Consider the following 18792-nt stretch of genomic DNA (forward strand, 5'->3'; position numbering starts at 1 on the left):
GATGTCTGACCTGAAATGTCTGGGACCTGGATTTTTCTAAGGTTTACTATTGTTTACTTCAGAAGGATGCAATGAAGGAACAGCACATAATTCATATTGGCATGATTGTACTTCATTGCTTTAAAGGAGTTGTGATCTGCCTAAACTTACAAAACACAGCGACACAAATGGTGTGTTCCTGTAGATGAGCTTATGTCATTGCAATGGTCCATTATGATCTTGTGGCCAGGCGACTGTGACCCACCAACAAATCATTCCGAGCTCCATGGATGTACTGTCACTGTACTGGCTCCTCATACTGTATGATCAAACAGATTGTGCTTTATAATATTCTGGTGATATGATTTTAAAAATCACATGGTTAAAAAAAAGATTCTGTTTAATACTGTTTTAATGTTTGGATGCATTCAATGTTTAGATGCCTGGAAAAATTGTTCTCCTATGCTATTTCACTTTTTACTAAAGATTGGCTTAGTATGCTGTGAGCCTTTAGCTTCAAGGGTTTCAGAAAGAACCAAGTATTTCATAGTGGTGTTTCTGTTTGAGGGCAAATAACCTCTCATTAGAAAGAGATTATTTTAATGGGAGATTAAAATAAGCTGCTTAGTAGAAAATCTCTGCCATTCAGAATCAATGGCTATGTTGGGACAAATGGAATTATAGGAAAGACATGAGAAGGAAAGAAGGCTTGTGGCTCCAGTATAAGATGTCTTAACTTTCTTATCTGGTATTAGACTTGTGAGTTTGGGGATTCAAGGTGTCTGTCTGTGCCAGGATGGGTTTGCTTTTGGGGTGTCCCATATCCATTGCCTGTGGTCAACTCTGCAGTGTTATGCCATGTCCTTGATTCTTATGCTGGACACACTTTCTTAACAAATCTAATGCTGAGTCTGGCAGTGTAGCAAAAGAGTGTTGAGCAAGGGTAGGGACACTCCATGGCCTGGCTCTGCCTCTAGGTAGATGCCCAGTATTGGGCAAGTCACTTACCCTCTCTGGATTCCAGTTTCCTTCTCTGTAGAGGAGGAATTAGACTTGATCTAAAGACACTTTCAAGAACTAAGAATCTAAGCCTCTCCTTGACCAGAGAGTCTCAATCATTTTTGGAGTATCGCCTCCTTGTCCCATTTCATAGCCACTTTGACTCCCAGGAAAATTAGGACTGAAACAGTGTTTAAGGACAGTACTATCCCTAAACTAGATTTGTGGTATAATTGTGCCCTTTGTTATTTTCTATAACTTGTGATGGGTTGTTTTAATACTCCTCTTACATATATGGGTTTTCCTAAGGCACCTCAAAATGAAAGTAAAAACGAAATATTCACATGCCCTGCTATAGTACAAGCTGCCCCACTCCCATGAGACATAAATATATGAAACTTGTTTAATTGACATTCTGCATTTTTTCCCCTTTCTGTACAAATCCTAGTGGGAAATGCAATGGGAACTTGATAATGGGAATGAACCAACAGTAGGGACAATAATTGCAGGGTTATTGAAAGCTTCAGGGAGACAAATTTCAGGAAAGTCTTTCTAACAATAAGAGCTGTGCAAAGGTAGAGTTGGTTGCTTCTGGAGGTGGTGAACTCCACATTGCTGGAAGTTGTGCAAGCGGAAACTGCAAGTGTGTCATAAAGGGAGTCTGCTTAGGAACCATGATTGGACCATGTGACCGTCACGGATTTCTGAACATGAAATTCCCTTACGTGAAGTTCCTCTTCTTCACCAGGAACAAATTTCTATTCTGAATTCAGTTTTCCTCCTTCATTGTGTCTCCCTGAGGTTTCTAACTTCCAATTAAAAAAATATTGGCCATGTTCCTACTGTGACTCAAGCAGAATAATAGCAGGAAAAAAGACCTCTAACAGGGTACAGCTACCAGCATATCTTCTGTCTCTCACACACACATTTTTCTTAACTTTGAAGTACCTTTTGAAAAAAACATGACTATTTAAGATATTCACTGAGACCATTTACAATTTAGACTAAATATAGGTCACTTAATATTTAAAATAAGGCTTCCATATAAAAAGCTTTAGAGAGTAGAGCCAGTAGTAGAGTAGAGGAGGTCATTATTCCAGAAACCTAGATTGAAAGAAGTTACAGGTAGTCAGTTACACTTTCTTTCGTTGCTGCATTGTCTAAACCAGAGCGTCACAAACTTTAAGGTGCATCAGAAGACCTGGGGGTGTTGTGAAAAATGCAGATTCTGACTTAGTAGGTCTGGGGTAGGGCGTGAGATCCTGCGTTTGTAAGGCCTTCCCACGTGATGTCGATGCTGCTAGTCCAGGGATGCTGCGTAGCACGCAAGGGTCTAAACCACTCCTCCTTCGTCAGGGACTGTTTTCTCAAAGCTCCACTTTTCTAAAAAGGAAACAGAGATGCTGTCACATCAGGGCAGCTCCTAGACACGCATCAATTAGGCATAAAATGAGGCCAGAGTCTGGTGCCTAGGCCCATAGACTTCAGAGTCGACCTCCCCGCCCTCTTCCTGAGTTCCTCATCACAGATTCAACCTGTTAGCTTTGACAATTTTCAGCCTTTCAGCTTTCCCAATGTAAGTGGTCCTAATCTTGGGGTTGGGGTTGATACTGCAGTCGCGTTTCTTACTGAGCCTTCATTTAATATACCATTGATCATAATTGCTATTCCACTAAAAGTGTTCCAGAGGTTTTCTTTCCTCGCCCCTCTTCAAATTTGTCAGCCACCCAAAACTGAACAGATGTTTTAATTAAAGTGTGTTACAGCAACCAGTTTATTTCTCAAGACCTTCATCTATACAATGATGGGGTTGGACCAGATGATTTAGAAGGTTTCTTCCCGCTCCCAAAGCTATAATATATTGTTATAGGTTTTCAAAGAAGATGGCAATTTTTTTTTAACTGATTAGGTTTTGTTCCAACATGTCTGCAGTGCTATATACCAGTGCATTGAAGACTGTTTTATTGTTCTTAATGTTTTAGACTTGTTGGGTGATTATTTTAAAATAAGGAAGTGAGAAAACCCCAGGTACAACTCAGAAACTATTTCCTCTTTTTACTGGAGCTCTATCTTTGCTGCAAATCTCACTGGAATACAAAAATAGATTCTGTTAGACTGTGTGGGAAAGGACTCTGGGTGACACTGAGTTTTATTTCAAAATTCTCATTGATGTGTGTGTGTGTGCTGAAGTGGAAGGGAAACACAAAACCTAATTCTCCCAATATTATTCAATATTGTACAGGAGATCTTGTCTGCTTCTTTATATGCATTACTTCTCTTTGCCTCCCCAGGCCCCTACCCACCTTTGCATTTCAGAAGCTCTAATGGTATCCTCAATTGTAATGTGTTTTGTCTTTTGCTCCCATGGGAAAAATTTGGCTGGATATGCCCACATCTGGCCTTCCTTTGTTGATATAATGCTCTAATCTGAATATCAATCCGGCATTTAAAAGAAAAAAAATGGGATATTGAAAAATGCTGTCTGCTAATCAAATGAATTCCAAAAATCTTTTCCTACATTTAGAAATGAACTTATCCCCTCTGAGATACGGTAATATATGCTCATGATAATGTTAAAAAGACAAAAACAAACCCTGTAGATTATTTCCAGCATTTTCTAATGAGTCTTCCTGTAGCTTTGTGCCTAAATCTTCGTGAATATCTGTTAGTTTCCCCCCAACCATATCTCTGTAGAGCACCCCCATTGATAGGGTTGCATGCCTCCTTTGTGTATTTCCCCACCATCCCCATGTTACCTGAATCCATCACCCTTCTTAGTATGTTTTTCTTGTTGCAGTTAAGTTTGGCTGTTTCCTTCCCTATATGCCTGGTTAAGTCCATAATCTATATTTGCAGTTTCTCTTGCAGAGATGCTCATATGGAGAACCACCCTGCACCCTTCTTCCTGTCACGGAAAAAGCTAATAATAAGATGAGTGCTTCTTAGGACAGTTTCTTTGTGTAATGGGTTGGTCTATTTATATGTATCCCCTCTCCCCATAACCCTGTAACTCTGAGGGGACAGATTGTTTCACTACCATCTTACAAATGCAAAGACTGGCATTCAGAGAGGTTAAATACCTGGGTAAGGGCCAGGAACAACTTAGTTTGAGGTCTAGGGACTTTAGACTCCTGAATGCTTTCCACTTTGCCTTGCTTTTCCTCTGTCTTCTCTTCCCACCCTTGTCTTTCATGTCGAGACGAGGGGTGTGAAGAAAGCTTGTAGGAGAGAAAGGATCAAGGAAGATGAAACTTCCCTGAGTTCTCTAGACCACAGATCCTCAAATCAAGCTGGGCATCAGTGCTGCCCATACAACTTGTTAAAAATGCAGGCGTCTGGGGCCCACCCCAGATCTAGGGTGGGCCCCAGGAATATGAATTTAAGAAGACCTTTGTTTGGAAAGAACCCAAGTGTCCCCCAGCAGATGACTACATAAACAAAACATGATAAATTCATGCAATGAAATATTCAGCCATAAAAAAGGATGACATGCTGATAAATGCTACAACGTGGATGGGCCTTAAGAACACAATGTAAGTGAAAGTCACAAAAGGACAAATATCATAGTATTCCACTTACATGGAAAATGTAGAATAGACAAATGCATAGAGAGAGAAAGTAGATTAGAGGTTACCAGGGGCCGGGGGAAGGGCAGAGTGAGAATTATTGTTTAATGCGTACAAAGTTTCTGTTTGGGATGATGAAAAGTTTTGGAAATATAGTACGATGATTGGACCACAATATTGTGTATGTAATTAATGACATTGAACCATACACTTAAAATGGTTAAAATGGCAAATTTTATGTTACATATTTGTTATCACAATAGAAAACAAAACAAAACAAATCTGCGGTTGGCTCTACTGCATAGCCATGTTTGAGAGGTCTGCTCCATGCCCGGGGCCCTCTCTTTGTTTTGCCTGTCAGAGGAGCCAGCAGCAGCTCCAGTCCTGGGGGTGTCCGCTGTCACAGACCAGTGGTCCCAAGGGCTCCGGGCTTGCCATGGCCTGACTTGCTTCCACGTCACAGGCAGCGCCCTTAGAGAGGGGAAGGAGTCAGATCCTCAGAGCAAAGGGGAAGTTGCTGTGCTCTCCTCGGTGCTCTGGCCTCGTGGATGGTAAGTCATCTACGACTTCTGGGGCTTCTGTGGTGCCTTGAGGAGGATACGGGGAGAAGCTTGCCGTTGGCCTCTTGAAATTGACTGTTTTCATTCTGCTGTCCTGACTTGTGGACGTGGGTTGTTGGGTTTGTTATGTCTTCTCTGTGGCTTAGTCCCAACTCGGCAGCTGGCTCCTCAAGCGTCCATGGCCACTCCTCAAACCCCCTGCCAAAGGATGCTTGCTTCATGTAATCTTCCCTTTTGAAAAGATCTTTGATTTGGGGGAAAAGTTGCCTAGTTGGGATGGTGAAATCCTTTCTGGCGTCACTAAAAATCTATATTCTGTCCAAGGGTCACTTGGATTTCCCTTGCCAGGTGCCCCAGAGAACAAGGGACGTTCTCTCTCTTAACTGCAAGACTCACCGCCAGCTGTGTCTGGAAAAACTAATCAGGACTAATGCCCATGACAGATTTTTGTGCTCCTGTGGCCAAAGAGTCCCCCAGAAATATAGATTTTCCCCCAAACTGTGAACTTGACCATCCCTGCTCCTTCATCAACCACCCAGGGATAGCCTTTTCCTTTCAGTTTGTGTTAGTCTTTCTGTGGTCCCTCAAGGAAAATGTCTGCAACCCTCCTCCACTGGGGTTGGGGAAATATAGTGGAAAGGGAGTGATGAATGCTAAAGTTTCCGCTAGTGTGAGAAGCGCAAGTGTGCACCTGTCTTGGTCTAAATTTGCCAGAATGGAAACATAATATGTATGAACTTTATTGGTTAATTTCTTGACCCGTTGTTTCAGTATTTCTTGCCTCTTGCTTCTCTAATGTTAGAAAAGACCATTGTTAGAAGAGAACTCTAGAACTTAGGAGAGACCGGACATCGGCTTTACTCTATCAAAGCCCTTTTATGGACATTATTTCATTTGGTCTGTGTAACTTCCCTACAAGGCATCCACTTTAAAGATGAGGAAAACAAAGCCTAGGCATTTTCAGTGACTTGCCCAAGGTCACAAGGCTGCTTTTCCATTAGAGCCATGATCAAGGAGAGGGCCTCCTGCCTGTAGTCCAAGGCCTAGTTATTGTCTTATCTAGATACCAGGTGGGATCTAGAGCTGATGGGAATTTAGTGGGCATCTGTTTATTCTCAAAGCCCAGGGTTAGAGAGAGAAAATTCATAGCCATGAATACGAGTCACATGCGAAACTTTAAATAGAAAAAGTGAAAAGAAACAAGTTTACTTACTCTAATATATTTAACTTTTCTTATTTCAACATATAATCAGTATAAAAATCATCAAGTTATTTTATATTCTAAGTCTTTATATTCTAAGTATATTCTATTTTCATACTAAGTCTTTGAAATCTGGTGTGCATTTCACACTTAAAGCACACGTTTCAATAGTTCAATAGCCACATTGCTCCCATATTAGTGCAGTTTGAGAGAGAGTTTTACTTTTCAGAGAATTGGGGCCATGTCAATTAATATTTTAATATATTAAGTGCCATATGTGTTGAAAATATGCCTGTCCTCGTTTCTTCATACATTCATGCATTCATTTGTTCATTCATCGAGAAATTATTGAATGAGAATCTCCAGGTGCTGGTCTGTTATAGAACTCCTCTTTATTTTTTTCTTTTCTGCTCTCACTGATATCCTCCTTCTCATTTCTCTTTCCCATTGCTCTCTTTTATTTATCTTTTTCTAGATTTTATCACCTTGTTTAGCTATGTTCCCAGACTCGGAAGTAGTGTCAGTTAAGCAAAATTAGTTTTGATTAAATGGGGTTTCTGTCCTTGAAATGAACAGTTTATCATCTGAACTAGTGAGACCGAGCCTCCTGGAGGTCTATGCAAATACAGAATCAAACCAAGTGCTTGTTTGCCCTTCAAAAGATCATGGTTGGGTCAAGGCCCAGTTAAATAGATCATAATTACAGTCATGCAATGGGATACCTCACTGACTTCAGAAAGAGCCAGGCAGCTCTGTATATGCCAACATGAAAATTGTGCCAAGGTTTATTAAGGGGGGAAAGATACAGAAAAGTAGGTGTAGTATAATGTTATTTAGGTCTATTTTTAAAAGGAACATATATGTGTATGTGTGTACCTGTATATGTATAACTCTTTTTTTCCTGGCAGGATTCACAGGAAACTATTGGTAGTGGCTATGGGGATGGAGGACAGTTTGGACTTTTTGTTTTAGACATTTTTCCAATGTTTTAAATTTTTCACTCTGTTCATATTTTACTTTGAGTTCAGAATTTTCAAAAGAGAAAAATGATAGCATCATGGGGATTTGGTGGATCTGGATGATGTTGGACTTGTAACCCAGCTAATCCAAACAGACTGAGCTTCAGCTTAAGTTCCTTAGTGAATAATCCTTTTCCTTGTCCCCAGTGCCATTAGACTGACCTTCTGGGTAAGGGGAAGTGACGTGGGTTTGGTTTTTGTTATTGCTGTAATGTCTGCACCTCCACTCGCTCGGTGTGGACAAATGCCTGTAAAGGGGGAACAATTACCTATCATTGAGTCATATGTTGACTCTTGTCAAATTTGGACTGATGTCTTCTCAGGTTACTGCAATCTTTATGGCAATGAGTAAGAGGATATGGGCGTATATTTCATAGAATTTGAGGCTAGCTGGTTGTGTCACCTTGGGCAAGTCACTTGACCACCCTAGACCTGGTTTTCTCCTTTTTAAAATGCTGGGAGGATAAAGACGGCTTCTTAGGCCTTTATAGCTGTGAAATTACATGATTCCAACTAAGTGTGATTTTGCATACTTTGCATTTCATTGCTGGGTCTCAATCCAATATTTTTCCAGGTCAGAAGGCATTATTTCAGATAACAAATTATCCTTCAAACAAAATTTTAAATAGAACTTTAAATGGCATATTAATAATGGTTTTCTGTTAATGGATGTCAGCCTAAGTTCAGTCTTATGAAAATATATTATACCATTATCTGTATGGGAATGAAAGAATGTGTGTGTTTAACATTCTCTACATATTGCTCATTGTGGTCTACATGTATATTTAAGGATGTGGGTTCATACTAAGATGATGGAGGTAGGGAAAATGGTCAGGCAAACATGCATAACAGAATGGGTTGGTTAATTTCCCTATCATTGCAGGATGTTTTGACAGCTTTTCAATTTAGTTTCCACCAGCCATTCACATGACTGAGAGTGTGTCTGAAATGGTCCAGGAAATAGGAAGATTTATACTGTAATAACCTTTGATCTGCCCTCTGGAGAAATTATTAAAATGACAATAGGCTTGTCATATGGACATCTGGACAGAAAACTTCCTAATTTAGCCACTTTGGTAAAATTTAGACTTAAAGAAGGGATAGTTGGCTTTTTAAGACACAGAAAAATGAACAAAATCAATAATTGATAAAATTGCATTTTCTGTTGGGCGAAAAACATTTGGAGGCAATTTTATTTTCACTGTGTTCATGTTTTTAAAAAAATACTGGTCTCCACTGATAATGTTTTGTGTGCAGTAGGTGCCCAGTGATGGTGGGTAGGTGGATGGATGGATGTCCATCTTTTCTTATTCTTTGGCCCATTTTAAATATCCCAGATGGAGAAAAAGATATCCCTGGCATACGCTTAGGGGCCTGCGTTGCTAGTGCTATTTGGATTGTCAGCCATTTCCGTGGAGCAAGTTTGTCTTGGCTTACATAATTAAGAGTGTGTCTAAACTGAAAGCTTATCAGGTTCATTCAAAGCAAGACCGGCTCTACAGACAGCACCCTTTTCTCTACGTCCACACTTAAAAATGTACCAGATATGACAACCTGTTCCACAAAAGAATCATGTGTGCCAGTACTGAAGCGAGTTAACAATTGGAATTGTTAGTTCCATGGGTTAGGGGGTCTGTTAATGGCAGAGATTGAATTGGGTGTGTCCTTTTTGAAGGAAATCATTACAGTGAAGACCGCTGTTGCATTCGGAGAAGACCTTTAGAATTGGCTTGGTCATTTTGGAAATTACTTTTTTTTTGGGTTTATACCCTCTGAATATGTGCATTACCCTTACAATGTTAGATCCATACTAGGTTCTTATTTAAAAGAATTTTGATTGGACTTGCATATTTAGTCTACCAAGTTGCCAGTTTCACAAACAGCTCTCTCTAACATCTGATAACACAGGAAATAGGGGGGAAGGCTGATGATGAAATGAAAATGTTCTAGTTTTAAATTGGATTAAAATAGGTTTCCTTTTACACGTTTGGTTAATGTTTGAGGCTGTAGCTATAGTTAAAGCTTGCAATATGATAGAACTCTCATCAAAATTAGCAGATAATATAATATTAGTATTAGCTCTTGACTCGTTTTCTTGAACCTTTAAAACATAGGAAAACATTTCTGTTGTAGGATATGGCGTTTAGTATTTCAAAGAGAGCCAGCCTGTTACTTTTCTCAACCAGATTTTCCCTTTTATTTTCTAAAATATTCTGAATATCATTACTCAAAATGCTCATTTGTTGCCAGAGAAGATCTTCGATTGTGAATTTAAAGCATTTGTGTGTTAGAGGTTTTTCAGAAGAAATGTAATGCCAAATTAATCACACAGTAATTTGACAACCTACATGTTTACCTTTATTTTGTAGTCACTTTGAATTCAGAGTCCCCTAGGTTATAGAAATCTTTAAACACTGTTTCATCTCAATCCCTTCCAAGGTCTAGTATGTTTATGTGATTAAAATTTGCTCGTACTGGGGAAAGAGTCTAACTTGAGAGTCTTTGATGGGAAAACTGAAACAGAATAATAGCATTGAAGAGGGAATCTTTGGGGCCATCTGGCCCAGCTCCTTTAAAGTTGAACTAAGTGGGGCCGGAAAGGATGAGATGATTTGCCTAGTGTTGGACAGTTAGTGGCACAGATGAGACTGTTAATTTATGTTTCTGTTCAGTAAACATTTTTACTTTATTGAGTGCCTACCATGGGTGCAACTCTGTGCAAAGTCCTGGGAACCCTCTTGACATAGATGTGCAATGGGCACAACCAATCCAAGGTCCACGGAGAAAATGTGGCATTGGTGTGGGAAGGGTGGCCATGGTGGCTGCTGGGTGCGGGGAATGGGAGGAAGAGATGAGATGGGGAGGCGTTTTCGGGACTTGGAGTTGTCCTGGGTGGTGCTTCAGGGACAATTACGGGACATTGTAGATCCCCCCAGGGCCCACTGGATGGAACATGGGAGAGTGTGGGCTATGATGTGGACCATTGACTATGGGGTGCAGCGATGCCCAGAGATGTACTTACCAGGTGCAATGGATGTATCATGATGATGGGACAGAGTGTTGCTGTGGGGGGAGTGGGGGGTGGGGCGGTGGGGTTGAATGGGACTTCATATTTTTTGAACGCAATATTTTTTTAAAAAATGAATTAAAAAAAAAAAGTCCTGGGAAAAAGTCAGATGCAACCCCTGGCGATGTAGAGTTTATGAGTCTATCATCTAAGGGGAGAAGAGACATTAAACATCCAGTTGCCTTGTTAATTACTTAATGCCAGTAGTGTTCATTGTTATGAAAGAGAAGTCAGGAATCTCCTTTGAATAATAAGGGGAACTGAGATATTCTGGGGGCTTCTTTGATAGTTGCCTACAGCATCCATTAAGGAAGCAAGGAATTTGTTAAGCAACCATCTTGGAAAAGAGAAGAAAAGGCATGGCTTGTAGTTATGACAAATGCTATGCACTTGTCTATTTGATGGTAACATTTTCCAGAGCCCAGGCTAACTGTGGCTTTCAGGCAGAGCAGGCATTACCTCAGAGGAGTGATTCGGACTTTCTAAAATTTTAGAGCTTTAGTGTATCACTAATTTTTAAAATTATCATTTTTCTTCTTTCCTTTAGTTGGTATACAGCAGTGACATAGATACATGGATACATTCCCACAGTTTGAAAGTTTGACATTCTAGGTTATGTAACTGTGTGTTGGTTGGAAGGAAGGATAAAAATAAATAAAAATTTAGTAAGTATCAATATAAAATCCTGCTCAGGGGTCTAAGAAAATAATTGAACAAGTGTACAAGAACAGGATAAAGGGGTATATATTGTAAGAGTAATATTTGTAAGAAAATCTGGTGGTTTTAGTAGAAGGCAAAGTAAACACAAGTCAACAGAGAAATGGTTAAAAAGAAACAAGCTTGTCTGGAGATACTGAAAGCCCTGTTGCCTGGAAAAGCAGAGTGACTAGCCCTTTTTTTTTTAGCGGAAAGGGCAGGGGGCAATTGGTCAAAGTAGTGACAATGGCATCAATGCAATTTAGAAGACCCTCATAATCTGAAGACAACTGATCCTGGGAAAAGGTCACTTAAAGTAGATGCACTTAAAGCAGGGGTTAAAATTTCATGTAAATATTAAAAAAATATTTTGACTGGAACTTTATTTTGAAAACCAAAGCAAAAATTAAAGAAAATAAATTTATTTTATCATATTAACACAGTATTAACACATATCAAACACATTAGAATTTGCCATTTCAACCATTTTTAAGTGTAAAATTCAGAGGCAAATTAATTACATTCACTACGTTGTATAACCATCACCACCACCCATTATCAAAACTTTTTCATTTAAACAGAGACTCTGTACCCATTTAGCAACAATTCCCCATTCTTCCTGTCTACTTGCTGTCTCTATGAATTTTTCTATTCTAGGGATTTCTTGTAAATGGCATCATACAATATTTATCCTTTTGTGTTTGGCTTATGTCACTTAGATAATGTTCTCAAGGTTCTCCACGTTGCAACTTGTATCAGAACTTTTCCTTTTTATGGTTGGATAATATTCCATTGCATGCATAGTCTACATTTTGTTTATCTCTTCACCTGCTGATGGACACATGAGTTGCTTCCTCTTTTTAGCTATTGTAAGTAATTATATACTAATTTTTAAAAATAAAGACTGAATCAATTGTTGCTTGGTTTTGTGCAGGAAAGATTGAGTATATTTTTCTGACAAAATTCTATGCTAGCACAGCAGATCCCTTTTTAGAAAAAACAGCTTTTGACTTTTTAATAACAGCATTATTGAAATATAATCCCCAACACATTGAGTTTTATCAAGGCCTTCTTATAAGCCAGGGGTTCTTAACCTTTTTTGTTACATGGACCCCTTGGCCCGTCAGGTGAAAACCATAGAACCCTTCTCAGAATGTGGTGGCAGATAGTTTTATGACACTTAACATCAGCATACCTTTAAATTTAATTTTAGGATTATTCAAAATTACGTTTTACACCTTTCCCGTAATTTCAATACCTGAGAACCTAACACGGTTCAACATCTATTCAAATGGTCATGTTCATCAAACATTTAAAAATTCAAGTTTTCCCACAGCATCATAAAACCATCCCTGCCATCCTTACCAACCTTTTCGTAGCAGTTATCCACTGTCCTCACAACATGCTACATCAAAATAAAAATCATACTAAGTCCCCACTATACTATGTATTATTTAATAGACATATCATACCTACACCAACATGTCCCCACAAGAACAAAGTTTTTAAATGCATAAAATAAAATTACCAAGGAAACCAGTTCCATATACTGAAATATAGTTACTAAAATTAAAAACATACAATGTAATACTATACACATGTGCTTCTTCCTTAACACATTAAATAATAATCCAATACATCAAAAATATAGGAAAGTTAAAGTTAAATTTTATTTTTTAAAGACATGTCAGTGTGCAGACTCTTGTTTATCTTGAATAAGAATGTTAAACTGTGATGTAGTATTTGACAAGGCAACATGCATATTGTGTTGGACATCTGATCAAGTTGATTTTTTTTTTCGGTTCAAGCTCACAAAACCCCTGAAATCTTTCCACAGACTCCCTTGTCTGTGGACCCCTAGTTTTAAGTATTATGTATTCCTATCAGACTCTTGATTATTGGGTAGCATCACTGTGGATTTTCTCCTTTAGTTTCCCCAACTGAAAGTGACATTATCTGTGATTCAATTCTCTAACATCACTTTCATAAAATTCTGTATCTTTTGCAAAACCTAGAATTACTCAATGCAACCAAATTGTATTACATTTATAGCATATTGTAAAAAATTTGTAAATCTGGGAGAGACCAAGCAGTAAAAACTTCACTTGATGGGTGAAAATACACCCCAAGATTAAATAAGCAGCGATGTTTAAGTGAGAACCAACGTGCATTTTGTTATATTTGAAAAAATTGACTTCCTTATGTTTCCATAACTATAGGAACCTGAAATATGAATACTTAGAAAATGATAAGGCAACCAAAGTTGGAAGCCATTGACATGGGTTCAACTGTCCCAATCTGTACCCTACCAAGCAGAAAAGGGAGGGAATGAATATCCTGGTACATCTGTAACCCATTCCATTCGGTAGATCATTTGGGATATTCTGCCACTGATGATGGAATTCTGATTCCAACTGATGTTGACAGACTGAAACACTAGCCCCAAGCCAACATGTAACATTTAATAAGGCTAAGTATTAGGTTCTTGAAATTAAATCCCAAGCTTTACCCCCCAAACCAAACCAAACAAACCCAGCTGCACAACTGTAGCATGGTGAAGGGCAAGGCCTAGCTCCCATGGTCTACAGGGAAAAGAGCTGAAGGTTGGAGGTGACCTCATGCTCATTATGAAACAGCAAGGTAGCACAAGTGCTCTTCAATGAAATCTCGAGCTGCCCTTCAGTTCAGTAGCCGTATTGTAAGAAGTGATCACCCTTGTTGTATTCTACACAGAGCCCAGTTATCTGTCAGGGGTAGCTGTTGGGGTGTGTTGGGGTAGGGTGGAGGGAGAGGGGGACGATGACAGAGAAGCCAGAGCAAGCTTCACTGGAGACTGCTTAGACAGGTGAGTATATTACTCTAGACTTGTTTGATTGTAAGACAAGAACCTCTTAGGCAAAAGAGGAATTAACCAAACTATAGGGAAGGATGAGGGTGCAGGCAGACCTCAGAGATACCAGGAAGCAAGGAATTGAACTCCACAGGGTCACCTCTCCACCCTCATTTCTGTGTCTCTCTGCATATTACTATCATTCTCTCTGATGAATCATTGCCAAGAAGGAGAATGAGAGTTCCTTGGAATTCTTATACCTCATTTCTTTCAGCTTCAACCCAGAGAGGAACTGAGACTTGTTCTCTCTGGTCCACAGTTTAAAAATCCTAGGATAGGGCTTAATTGGCTGAACTTGGGTCAGGTGCCAGGAGGACTCTGACTGGTCCACTCTGGTAGTCTGGGATGTGGATTTTTGACACCTTCCATTCAAACCGAAAACAGAGGGATCAAGAATTTTCCCTAGGGTGTTTGCTGTTCTAAACAAGCAGAGCAATAGATAGTTGTCCATGAAGAGCTCAGAAAAATTGCTTGAGCCTGAGGATTTGAGGAAAGAACTGGGTGTGTTTAATCATAGTATTATAGAATTTTGAGCTGGTGTGAAACCTGAGGCCAGAGTGGTCAAGTGACTTGTCCATGGATGCTCAGCTGGTGGAGGCAAAATCTCAGGCCTCCAACCCTGAACTCAGAGTTTTGTCCACTATACTTGGCTATCTTCCTAAAGAAAAAAATACCAGTGGGACACATGATAAAATTATCTTCAAATATTTGAAGAACTGTTATGTGGAAATAAGAATGATGTTGTTTGATGATGCTCCAAAGGGAAGATTAGGATTCATGGACAGTGATAACTGACTGGCAGAGTTCTAGATTTAAGGAATGAAGTTGATAACTGGACTGTTTTGACAACAGAGCAGTCTGCTTCAGGAGGTAGTTAGAGGTTCTGTTCCAGGAGACCTTCAGGTTGACTTGGGAAACACCCATCCCCTTTCAAGCTAGAGACACTGTAAATAAAAAATCTGGGCCTTGTTGCTTTATAGTACTTTCCTCCAGCTTCCTTCCCAATTTTAATAACATCAGCGGCAACAGCAGCAACAACTGTCATGAGTTGTAGAATATTTGTAGTGTGCTGAATGCTGTACTGAGCACTTTACAGTGATACTCTTATTTAATCTTAAACTGCAAGACAAGTACTATTGTTATTATCTCCATTTTGCAGATGAGGCATAGAAACACTGAGTTACTTTCCCCAGGGCATCTAGGGGGCAAGTGGGAGAGCCAGGTTTGCTGTCCCTATCTTAACTGCTTCACCCAATGACTTTTCAAAAAAACTTTTTGTTTCCAGTTCCATTTTTACAAAGTTGTTCTCAAAGTGTGATCCTCAGGATTCCTGCATCAGAACTGAAAATATTTTGAACTCCATATTTTTGTAAATATTCCTGTTCCTGGGCCTTACCATTTTCCTATGTGTACAGAATGTCTGTGTGGAATGAACTGGGAATATGCATTTTTAAACAAATACTCTGGATGATTCCGAACAGCATTAAAGTTTCAAACTACTGACCTAGAGCTTTCAAGGGAAGGTTGAAGAGGAACCAGATCCTGAAACACCTCATATTTATACAAGCAGCTTAGACTTTGCTCTGAAGGCCATGGGGAGACAGTGAAGGGTCTAAAGTCAGGACGTGACAGTGATCAGAATAGATCAGAATTGATTTCCAGAAAGTTCAGTCTAGTAGCTTTGTGCAAGCAGGGCTGCATCCTTTCAGGGTGGAGGTGGCGTGAGCCTGAGCTGAGCAGATTGTGGGAATGGAGAGGCAAGGACACTTTCAAGGGGTGAAAAGCAGGCAGAGACAAGCAGGACTTGGTGCTTGGTCGTGGGGCAGAGCCTCCTGGGGGAGTTCAGTATATCATAGTACAAGAGGCCTTCTGCAGGGCTGGCATGCCTGTAGAACTCAGAAAATAAGAAAGCACTTTCAACAAGGGGGTCAGTTGAAAGCTTCATGGAGCAGATGGCACTGAACTAGTGGGTTGGATCTTTTAGGAGCGCTGGTTGGAGTCAGAGGGAAGGACATCCCAGGACCAGCGAATTCCAAGGACAAGGTCTGAGCCTTCCCTTCTCATCCCACTGAGCTTTCTCTTGGTTTGGGGGGTGGGGAGTCCGGCGATAAGACCAAAATGACATTTGGAGGCTTTGTTTCAGCTCAGCTAAAGCTCTTGAGGCAGTTTTTGAGGCAGTTTCCAAATGTCAATTGTACATAGAGCTAAATTTATAAAGATCCTACTTAAATGAGCAATGGAACCAGTATTACACTTAGATTTTCTGATGAAATATTATAGTAAATTTCCATGGGCTCGTGAGTATTTCTGAGATAGCATCAAGTGCTAAGTTCCTCTGACAACCTATCTTTACTCTTTGATTCTTATCACCAACCCCCTTTACTATCAGTATTTATATACCATAGTGATCTCAGGCTGTGTGTTTGCCTCATCTTCAATTCAGGTGGGAAATGCTGGTTAAAGACTCTGGTTTGCAGTGTTGCCTGTTGAGTAAACAGTGCAAACCCCAAGGGGTGGATGAGGGGTGTTGTTTGTCCCTACATCTGCAGTAGCCATCAGCCACATAAACATACAATCTAAGGAAAAAGAGTGTGCTTGCTCTGCAAAGCCTTCTTAAGGACAAATTTCCTATTCCCACCCTACCCTCTTCCCATCAGATTTGTTCCAAACCACCACTGTGAAAATTCCCCCCTTACTACCTGCCCAACCACTGCCGACCCAGACACCTCTCCCAGGTCATGCCTCAGGATAAAGCAGGAACAGGGATGGCGGCAAGAGGAGATGCATATGCTGAAAGTGCCCGTCAGAGGGAAGAAGCAGTGGTGAGTCACATAGACCAGGATTATAGGGAAGGTTGGCTCTAGTTTTTACATGCTATCCTGAGTTAGAGGGGTTGGTTCCCAAAACCTTAAACTCGAATGCAAGCATGGTGATGGTAAGGGCCTGGACAAGTGGTGGCTAAGGGACTAGAAAGCAAGGGGTATGTATGTGCAATAGATTTAGAAAGGAGACTCAAGGGGATAAGAGAGAACAAGTAGTCTAAAAGCAAGTAAGATTTTGGACCTGGGTGATTGGAAGAATGACGTTGTCTTTGAGACCAATGATGATCTGTTGGGGAAGTCAGTTTTAGGGGAAGTTTGGGCATTTACGCTACGAGGCCCTGGTCTTCAGGTGATGATGCTAAAACCAGAAGTAAATGCAGGGTGGACATTTGGAAGTGTGGGATTGGCACTGAACATGTGGGCCTGTACGGATGGATTTGTCCCTTTAGTTACACCTGACAGGGACTAGGCTCTGTGCTGGAGATCCAAAATCAAAAGACTCTGGATCTTTTTGGAAAGGAGGGGATCTTAATCAGAGGGCTCTAATAGAGATAGAGGTCAGATTCCAGTGCACAGAAGGAAAGAGAAATGTTTGAGGCAGTGGCTGGGGCACACCCATCTGTGTCCATCTTTCCCTGCATAGGGCAGAGTGGGCCAATTTTGGATCAAGGTTTACCTTCATTTTTGCTGCAAGTTGGTTGTGATTTGTGTTCTTGATGTTGTATGGAATAGGTATAATGCACAACCACACACCAAGTTTCCTGGAACTTGTGACATTGTTGCTTCTGGCATTTAAAAGAGGGTGGCCAGGGTATTAAACAGTCTGGTCCAGCAACTGCACAATGCTGGGGTGACCAGGTGAATAGTGTGAAAACTCTGGTTGCTTTTGTTGACTCTGTGAAATGCTATTGCGTTCTTTAGAGTCTGGAGGGATCACTCACTTTTTTGTCTCCATCCTTACCCACAGAGGCCCAACTACCTCATTTTTAGCAATTCTAGGACCCTTGGTTTCTCCTTTCCTGGGACTCCTGTGGAACTCATTTGCAGAACTTCTGCAAATAGCACACATTTACATAATCATTTATGGAATTCCAGTTTGGTTCCCCAGCTAGAGCATAAGATCCTTGGGCGCAGGGCCCATGTGCGATGGTTCTGTAGGGTTCTCTGTTGTGCCTAGCACAGCATGGACACAGAGAGCTTAATAAATGATGATCAGGTGGTTGGCTGATGGGTTGACATATAGACGCTCAGATATTATAGTTGCTTTTCAGTTAAAGCAGCTTTGGACCTGTGATTAAATTACTCTCTTGTTTAGGGTCACAGTCACTTACCTGTCACATACACGCTTTGACTGCCTACAGCCTGAATCGCTGAGGGAAAAACTGCTTTTGGAACATTCACAGCCTAAACAAGGAATCAAATGCAGTTTCACATTTACTTCACATGCTCCTGCTGCCCTCCTGTTAAAATATGTTTATTAAACACCCACTCGGTGAATTTAGTGAGGGCTTGGCGCTCTATGAGGTGCTGCGGAGAGATTGTGGCTACAGTAGGAAATGCAGGCCCTGCTGTCAGGAACCCGCTGGAGCTAAGTGGGCATGTGGGTGTTTCTCTGCTAATGGCCCAGTTTCAGCATCTGGGACTTACACTCAATGGGATGGGTCTAGCCTTGGCCGGCCCTGTGTTGTCAGAACTGGCTCCCCAGTTCCCTACTGCTGCACTGGGCCAGGACTTGGGCACAGAAAGGGCCCCAGGGACAAAGAAAATCAGGTGGCTGAGAACGTACATCTAAGATTGGGGGTCAGGCAGGCCAGGATTCTAGGCCTGGCTCTGGTAACCGATGGTGGCTCTGGGGCAAGGCTCTCTGCATCTCTTTGAGGCATCAGTTCATTATCTGTAAAATGGGGTGAAAAGGCCCACCTCATAGGGCCATCATGGAATATGAATGAGATGATGCAAGGAACCTTGTCGACCTCCTCCCCCATCCCCAGCC

The 18792-nt window shown here is 40.7% G+C and overlaps 1 protein-coding gene across 1 annotated transcript in view; it reads left to right on the forward strand.

Annotated features, from left to right (window-relative positions):
* The window catches only part of PIK3AP1 (phosphoinositide-3-kinase adaptor protein 1), a 122740-nt gene that overhangs the window by 11755 nt on the left and 92193 nt on the right, over positions 1–18792 (forward strand). The gene's annotated exons all lie outside the window — the stretch shown is intronic.

Source organism: Dasypus novemcinctus, chromosome 6 (assembly GCF_030445035.2).
Source record: "Dasypus novemcinctus isolate mDasNov1 chromosome 6, mDasNov1.1.hap2, whole genome shotgun sequence".
In the NCBI taxonomy this organism is placed as follows: Eukaryota; Metazoa; Chordata; class Mammalia; order Cingulata; family Dasypodidae; genus Dasypus; species Dasypus novemcinctus.